Here is an 8,041-nt window from a genome sequence, read left to right as displayed (position 1 = left end):
TGGGTTTCTCTGCCCTCCACTTTTCCTCATCTCCTTTCTGTCTTTTGTTTTTGCCTCCTTTTTGTTTCCCTCTATCTCCCTGCATTGGTTCCCATCCCCCTGCCATATTAGTTTAACTCCTCCCCAACAGCACTAGCAAACACTCCCCCGAGGACATTGGTTCCGATTCTACCCAGGTGCAGACCGTCCGGATTGTACTGGTCCCACCTCCCCCAGAACCGGTTCCAATGCCCCAGGAATTTGAATCCCTCCCTGCTGCACCATTGCTCAAGCCACGTATTCATCTGAGCTATCCTGCGATTCCTACTCTGACTAGCACGTGGCACTGGTAGCAATCCCGAGATTACTACTTTTGAGGTCCTACTTTTTAATTTAGCTCCTAGCTCCTTAAATTCATTTCGTAGGAACTCATCCCTTTTTTTACCTATGTCATTGGTACCAACGTGCACCACGACAACTGGCTGTTCTCCCTCCCTTTTTAGAATGTCCTCCACCCGCTCCGAGACATCCTTGACCCTTGCACCAGGGAGGCAACATACCATCCTGGAGTCTCGGTTGCGGCCGCAGAAACGCCTATCTATTCCCCTTACAATTGAATCCCCTATCACTATCGCTCTTCCACTCTTTTTCCTGCCCTCCTGTGCAACAGAGCCAGCCACGGTGCCATGAACTTGGCTGCTGCTGCCCTCCCCTGATGAGTCATCCCCCTCAACAGTACTCAAAGCAGTGTATCTGCCTCCTTTTTGTTTCCCTCTATCATTCTCCTGTATTCCTTATTAGATTTATTCGTGACTTTCTTCAATTAATAGTTCCTACCTTACAACCGAGTCTACACTTCAAAAAGCAAGTATTTCATTGGCTGTAAAGGGCTTCAGGATGTTGCGAGGTTATGAAAGGTGTTGTATAAATGCAAGTTCTCTCTTTTATATTTATGCTCTCTAATTTTTGACTCTCCCCGCACGTGGAAACATCTTTTCTACATCTACCCGATTGAGCCAGTTCATAATTTTAAAGGACTCTAACAGGTCTCCCACAATCTTCTCTTTTCGAGAGAAAAGACACAGACTGTTCAGTCTTTCCTGCTGGATAGAACCTTGCAGACCTGGCATCATCCTTGTGAAACTTTGTTGTGAAAACTAACTGAGGTGCTTCAGGGAGGGAACTTGCCGTCCCTACCTGTCTGGCTGCTGTTTGTGATGGGATTTCTCGAAGATGGCTCAGACTGGAGAAGGAGATCCCGCTGTCGGTCAGTGTTGTGGGCAGTGAAGGAGAGGAGGGTGGTGGCTGGTCCCTGGATCTCCAACGGCCTTTGATTCAGCTCCAAAGTGATACACAATTCACCAACAGGTTCCCACCTCCCATCCAGCCTGGGCAAGAGAAATAACAAAATTAATTAAGCACCAGGACACTGGTGGCTGAGAGGCAAGGGATCGGTTGCTGAGGCCACGGGACCGGTTGCTGAGGGCTGAGGGAACGGTTGCTGAGGACAAAGGGAACAATGGCAGAAAGACCCCGGGACTGGTGGCTGAGGATCAAGGGACTAGTTACTGAGGATTAAAGGACCAGTTACGAGGGTCAAGGGACCAGTTACTGAGGGTCAAGGGACCAGTTACTGAGGATCAAGGGACTGGTTACTGAGAGTCAAGGGACCAGTTACTGAGGGTCAAGGGAGCAGTTACTGAGGTTCAAGGGACCAGTTACTGAGGGTCAATGGACTGGTTACTGTGGGTCAAGAGCCTGGTTACTGAGGGTCAAGGGATTAGTTACTGAGGGTCAGGGGAGCAGTTACTGAGGTTCAAGGGACCAGTTACAGAGGGTCAACGGACTGGTTACTGTGGGTCAAGAGCCTGGTTACTGAGGGTCAAGGGGCTGGTAGTTGAGAGACAAAATATTAAAGGGAACAGATAGGGTGGATAGAGAAAAACTATTTCAGCTGGTTGGGGAGTCTAGGACTATGGGGCCATAGTCTAAAAATTAGAGCCAGGCCTTTCTGGAGTGAAATTAGGAAACATTTCTACATGCAAAGGGTGTAGAAGATTGGAACTCTCTTCCGCATATGGAAAATACTGCTAGATCAATTGGTAATTTTAAATTTGTGATTCATAGATTTCTGTTAACCAAATGTATTAAGAGATATGGAGCAACGGGACTGGTGACTGAGGGCCATGGCACCGGTGGCTAAGGGCTATGGCACCGGTGGCTGAGGGCCATGGCACTGGTGGCTGAGAGCCAAGGGCCTGCTGGCTGAGGGCCAAGGATCTGGTGGCTGAGGCCCAAGTGACAGGATGCCGATGGCCAAGGGACCGGTTGCCACGGGCCGAGGTATCAGTTGCCAAGGACCGAGGGACCGGTTGCCAAGGGCCGAGGGACTGGTTACTCAGGGCCGAAGGAACGGTTGCTAAAGGCCGAGGGAATGGTTGCTAAGGGCCAAGGTACCAGTGCTGAGGGCCAAGGGACTCGATTGTGCGGCCTGGTGGGGTGACGTCACCAGCATGGCCTGTGGGGAAGATGTTGACCACACTGAATTTCAGCAACGAGCTTCAGCCCGCGGCCGCCCAACAGGAGCTCCTTCCCCCTCGACCACTTAGCTGAATTTACTTTAAAAATAAATTTATGAAGTGCCTGAGAGAGAGTAAGTTTAACATTTCTGTGTGTCAAGAGTAATCAAAGGAATACCTGGAATGCAGAATGGACAGGCAGCTGATGACAAAAGTGCCACTGGAGAAACTAGGATCCAAAGATCTCCTCGACAGAAATGCAGCAGAAACACAGAAGCAGCCGAAAATCTAATAGGACCACAGGATGTCGCATCTACAAACTAAAGAGGAGGTCACTGATGGACTTATTTTCATACTGAATCTGTATATATTGTGAAATAAGTTATGTTTCTCTGTAATAAATCTGAAATAAATATTTAAAAAAGGAACCTGGTAGCTGAGGGCCAAAGGAACGGTGGCTGAGGGCCAAGGGAATGGTGGCTGAGGACCAAGGCTCCAGTTGCTAAGGGCCATGGCACCAGTTGCTAAGAGCCAAGGGACCAATTGCTAAGGGCCAAGCGACCGGTTGCTAAGGGCGATGGGACCAGTTTCTAAGGGCCAAGGGACCAGCGGCTGAGGCCCAAATGGCCGGTGGTTGAGGCCAAAGGAACCGGTCTGAAGGGCAATGGACTTGTGACTGAGGCCCAAGGGACTGGTTGCTGAGGGCCAAGGGATTGCTGGCTGGGAGACCCAGGGACTGGTGGCTGAGAGCCAAGGGACAGGTTGCTGAGGGCCAAGGGACCAGTTGGTAAGGGCAAGGGACCGGTTGCTGTGGGCCAAGTGACCGGTTGCTAAGAGCCAAATGACAGGCTGCTAAGGGCCAAGTGACTGGTGGCTGAGAGACCCAGGAACCGGTTGCCAAGTGCAAAAGGACTGGTGGCAGAGGGCCAAGACACAGGTTGCTGAGGGCCGGTTGACTGATTTATAATGGCCAAGGGACCGGTTGCTGAGGGTCATGTGACCTGTTGCTAAGGGCCAAGGAACCGGCTGCTGCGGGCAAAGAGACTGGTTGCTAAGGATCAAATGCCCCATTGCTAAGGGCCAAGTGACCAGTTGCTAAGGGCCAAGTGACCGGTGGCTGAAAGACCCAAGAACCGATTGCTAAGTGTCAAAGGACTGGTGGCTGAGAGCCAAGACACAAGTTGCTGAGGGCCAGTTGACCGGTTCATCATGACCAAGTGACCAGTTGCTAAGGGCCAAGGGACCAGTTGCTCAGTGCCAAGGGACCGGTTGCTAAAGGAGCAATTTCTAAGGGTGAAGGGAGTAGTTGCTAAGGTCGAAGTGACCGGTTGCTGAGGGCTAAGGAACCAGTTGCTGAAGGCCAATGGACCGGTGGCTGAGTGCCAAGGTACTGGTGGCTGAGGCGCATGGGACCGGTTGCTGAGGGCCAAGTGACTCGTTGCTAAAGGCCAAGGGACCGGTTACTGAGTGCTAAGGTTCTGGTTACTGAGGGCCAAGGGACCCATTGTAATGGGCCAAGGTACTATGCTGAGGGCCAAGGGTCCGGTTGCTAACGGCCGAGGGACCAGTTGCTAAGGGCCAAGCGACCGGTTAAGGGCCAAGGTACCAGTGGTGAGGACCAAAGGACTCGATTATGCGGCCAGCTGGGGTGACGTCACGGGCCGGGTCTATGGGGAAGATATCGATCACCCTGAATTTCAGCAACAAGAGCTTCTGCCTGCGGCTGCCCAACAGGAGCTCCTTCCTCTTCGAGCACTTAGGTGAATTTAAAGAATTTAAAGAGAAATTTATGAAGTGCCTTAGAGCAAGTAAGTTTGACAATTCTCTATCTCGAGAGCAATCAAAGGAAAACCTGGGATGCGGAATGCACAGGCAGCTGATGACAAAAGAGCCACTGGAGAAACTAGGATTCAAAGGTCTCCGAGACAGAAATGCAGCAGAAACACAGAAGCAGACGGAAACCTCATAGGGGCACAGGACGTTGCATCTACAAACTAAAGAGGTCACTGGTGGACTTATTTCGATACCGAATCTGTATATATAGTGAAATAAGTATGTTTCTCTGTAATAAATGTGGAATAAATACTTTTAAAAAGGGACTGCTAGCTATGGGCCAAGGGAACGGTGGCTAAGGGCCATGGGACCGGTTGCTAAGTTCCATGGGAATGGTTGCTAAGGGCCAAGGGACCGGTTGCTAAGGGCCAAGGGACTGGTTGCTAAGGGCCAAGGAACTGGTAGCTGAGGACCAAGGGACAGTTTACTGTGGGCAAAGGGACTGATTGGCAAGGGCCACATGACCGGTTGCTTAGGGCCAAGGGACCAGTTGCTAAGGGGCAAGGGGCCGGTTAGTGCGGGCCAAGTGACCGGTTGCTAAGAGCAAAGGGACTGGTTGCTAAGCACCAAATGACCAGTTGCTGAGGGCCAAGTGACCGGTTGCTGAGGGCCAGTTGACTGGTTTATAATGGCCAAGGGACCAGATGGTAAGGGTGATGTGACCGGTTGCAAAGGGCCAAGAGAGCAGTTGCTAAGAGCCAAGGAGCAGCTGCTAAGGGCCAAGTGACTGGTTTCTGAGAGCCAAGCGACCGGTTGCTGATGGTCAAGCGACCGGTTGCTGAGGGCCAAGCGACCGGTTGCTGAGGGCCAAGGGACAGGGTACTGAGGGCCAGTTGACCAGTGGCTGAATGACCCAGCAACTGTTGCTAAGTGCCAAAGGACTGGTGGCTGAGGGCCAAGACACAGATTGCTGAGGGCCAGTTGACCGATTCATAATGGCCAAGTGACCAGTTGCGAAGGGCCAAGGCACCGGTTGCTAAGGGCCATATGACCGGTTGCTAAAGGAGCAGTTGCCAAGGGTGAAGGGAGCAGTTGCTAAGGGCCAAGTGACCGGCTGCTGAAGGCCAAGCGACCGGTTGCTGAAGGCCAAGGGACCTTTGGCTGAGTGCTAAGGGACTGGTGGCTGAGGCGCATGGGACCGGTTGCTGAGGGCCAAGTGACTCGTTGCTAAGGGCCAAGGGACCGGTTACTGAGGGCCAAGAGTCTGGTTACTGAGGGCCAAGGGACCAAGGTACTGTGCTAACGGCCGAGGGACTAGTTGGTAAGGGCCAAGCGATCAGTTAAGGGCCAAGGTACCGGTGGTGAGGACCGAGGGACTCGATTGTGCGGCTAGCTGGGGAGAAGTCACCAGCCTGGCTTGCGGGGAAGATGTCGATCACCCTGACTTTCAGCAACAAGAGCTTCAGCCCGCGGCTGCCCAACAGGAGCTCCTTCCCCCTCAACCACTTAGGTGAATTTAAAGAATTTAAAGAGAAATTTATGAAGTGCGTTAGAGAGAGTAAGTTTGACATTTCTCTGTGTCGAGAACAATCAAAGGAATACCTGGGATGTGGAATGGACAAGCAGCTGATGACAAAAGAGCCACTTGAGAAACTAAGATTCAAAGGTGTCCTCGACAGAAATACAGCAGAAATACAGAAACAGACGGAAACATCACAGGGGCACAGGACGTCGCATCTACAAACTAAAGCGGATGTGATTGAAGGACTTATTTTCATACCGAATCTGTATATACTGTGAGATAAGTAATGTTTCTCTGTAATAAATGTGGAATAAATACTTTTTAAAAGGGATTGGTAGCTATCGGCCAAGGGAATGGTGGCTGAGGGCCATGGGACCGGTTGCTAAGGGCCAATGGACCGGTTGCTAAGGGCCAAATGACCGGTTGCCGAGGGCCAAAGGACTGGTGGTTGAGGCCATGGGACCGGTTTCTAAGGGCCAAGGGACCGGTTGCCGAGGGCCAAGGGACTGCTGGCTGGGAGACCCAGGGACTGGTGGATGAGTGCCAAAGGACTGTTGGCTGAGAGTCAAGGAACTGGTGGCTGAGGACCAAGGGACAGGTTGCTGAGGGCAAAGGGACCGATTGTTAAGTGCCAAATGATCGGTTGATGAGGGCCAAGCGACCAGTTGCTGAGGGCCAGTTGACCAGTTTATTATGGCCAAGGTACCAGATGCTAAGGGCCAAGGAAGCAGTTGTTAAGAGCCAATGGAGCAGTTGCTAAGGGCCAAGTGACCAGTTACTAGGGTCAAGGGACCGGTTGCTGAGGGCTAAGGGGCTGGTTACTGAGGGCCAAGGGACCGGTTGCTGAGGACTAAGGGTCTGGTTACTGAGGGCCAAGTGACCGGTTGCTGAGGGGCAAGAGACCAGTCGTTTTCTGAGGCCCAAGGGACTGGTCGCTTAGACACAAAATAACTTACATTTATATAGCGCTTTTAAGGTAATAAAGTGCCCAAGGCACTGGAGTGTTATCAAAGTTATTCACCGAGCCAGATAAGGAGATGTTAGTGCAGATGACCAAAAGTTTGGTCAAAGAGGCAGGTGTTAAGGAACATCTTAAAGGAGGAGGGAGAAGTAGAGGCAGAGAGATTTAGGGAAGAATTGCAGAGTTTAGGAACTAAGCAGCTGAAGGCAAAACTACCAATAGGGAAGCAATTAAAATCAGGGAAGTTCAAGAGGTCAGAAACGGCGGAGGGCAGAGATCTCGAGGGATTATAGGGCTGTAGGAGATTACAGTGAAAAGGAGGGCTCACCCATGGAGGAATTTGAGAACAAGGATTTTAAAATCAAGGCATTGCTTAACTGGGAGCCACTGTAAGTCAGCGAGCACAAGGGACTGGTCATTGACAGAAAAGAGACTGGCACCGGCAGTGTTAGCCTCGATTATAGGCTCAAGTACTGGATGTAGACATCTACCTCCGACAGTGCCGCACTCCCTCTGTTGTGTATGTATATACCCTGTACACTCAATGTACAGTTACATAAGACCAATGAATATATCTCTACACTGTATACAATATGCCTGTACCACCAGAGGGTGCAACTGGTGGAGACCTAGCGGTCACCTGCACACCGCAGGTAACCAGCTATAAAAAGGAGCCCACCTTACTGTAACCTCATTCAGGAGCTGCAATAAATGGACTAAGGTCACAACAGTTCAAGTGCAATACCTTACCTCATGGAGTCATTACTAGAGTGCCTTCAAACACCACACCCTCAGTACTGGCATTGGGAGTGTGGGCCTGGATTATAGGCTCAAATACTGAAGTGTAGCCATCTACCTCCAACAGTGCAGTGCTCCCTCAGTACTAGCACCAGGAGTGTGGGCCTGGATTATCCGATGGAGTCTCCTGACTCAGAGTGGCGAGACTTGGAAACCAGTGAGCGGACCTGGAAATGAAACTGAAATGTGTCAGAGGGGTGTGAGTGAATTTGAATATTTGGTTTTGTGGTGGAGTTGATTTGTTTCCTTGTGCATGTGGGATAGCGAGCCTTTGTTCAGCTGATGCAAATTCTGAACTATTGATGCGCAATCTGGGACCATAGTCCAGGCCACTTGATTAATTCAGAGATTGTTCACCGGGACAGGTAAACAAGGGAGCAACCATTTCATTACTGACATTCATTCCAGCCCTCCTCCTCAATACTCGCCAAATCACTGGAAGATACATGGGGAACTAAATTCCGTTACCATCCTCATAACTTAGGCCCT

At 51.0% G+C, this 8,041-nt stretch overlaps 1 long non-coding RNA gene across 1 annotated transcript in view; it reads right to left on the bottom strand.

Annotated features, from left to right (window-relative positions):
* Positions 1 to 1,183: 1,183 nt before the first annotated feature.
* Positions 1,184 to 8,041, bottom strand: part of LOC139229834 (uncharacterized) — a 69,031-nt gene continuing 62,173 nt past the window's right edge. Inside the window, exons 6-8 of the long non-coding RNA XR_011587822.1 lie at positions 7,505 to 7,719; positions 2,677 to 2,818; positions 1,184 to 1,367 (exon numbers count right to left, since the gene is read on the bottom strand). This is a non-coding gene — a long non-coding RNA (uncharacterized lncRNA). The remainder of the gene's footprint in view (positions 1,368 to 2,676; positions 2,819 to 7,504; positions 7,720 to 8,041) is intronic.

This window comes from Pristiophorus japonicus, chromosome 19, assembly GCF_044704955.1.
Source record: "Pristiophorus japonicus isolate sPriJap1 chromosome 19, sPriJap1.hap1, whole genome shotgun sequence".
Lineage (NCBI taxonomy): Eukaryota > Metazoa > Chordata > Chondrichthyes > Pristiophoridae > Pristiophorus > Pristiophorus japonicus.
The sequence above is the reverse complement of the archived record's forward strand: the minus strand, read 5'-3'. Positions and strand labels throughout refer to the sequence as shown.